The sequence below is a fragment of the Primulina huaijiensis genome, chromosome 13 (assembly GCF_012295235.1).
Source record: "Primulina huaijiensis isolate GDHJ02 chromosome 13, ASM1229523v2, whole genome shotgun sequence".
Classification (NCBI taxonomy): Eukaryota; Viridiplantae; Streptophyta; class Magnoliopsida; order Lamiales; family Gesneriaceae; genus Primulina; species Primulina huaijiensis.
The window spans coordinates 3027608-3027942 of NC_133318.1; positions in this window are offsets into that span (position 1 = coordinate 3027608).

The following is a 335-nucleotide window of genomic DNA, read 5'->3' on the forward strand; positions in this document are numbered from 1 at the left end:
CTTTCCGCATGAAATGCTTCAACGTGCAACACGCGTCATAAAAAAAAAGTAAATTAAAATTTTCAATTCAATATTTCAAAACATATTTTATCAAATATTATCACTTCACACAAATATATGTTTATCATATATGAGTAGGTCTCTCGTGAGACGATCTCACGGATATTTATCTGTGAGACGGGTCAACCCTACTGATATTCCCAATAAAAAGTAACTCTTAGCATAAAAAGTAATACTTTTTTATGGATGACCCATATAAGAGATCCGTCTCACAAAATATGACCCGTGAGACCGTCTCACATAAGTTTTTGTCATCATTATATATGCAATATATA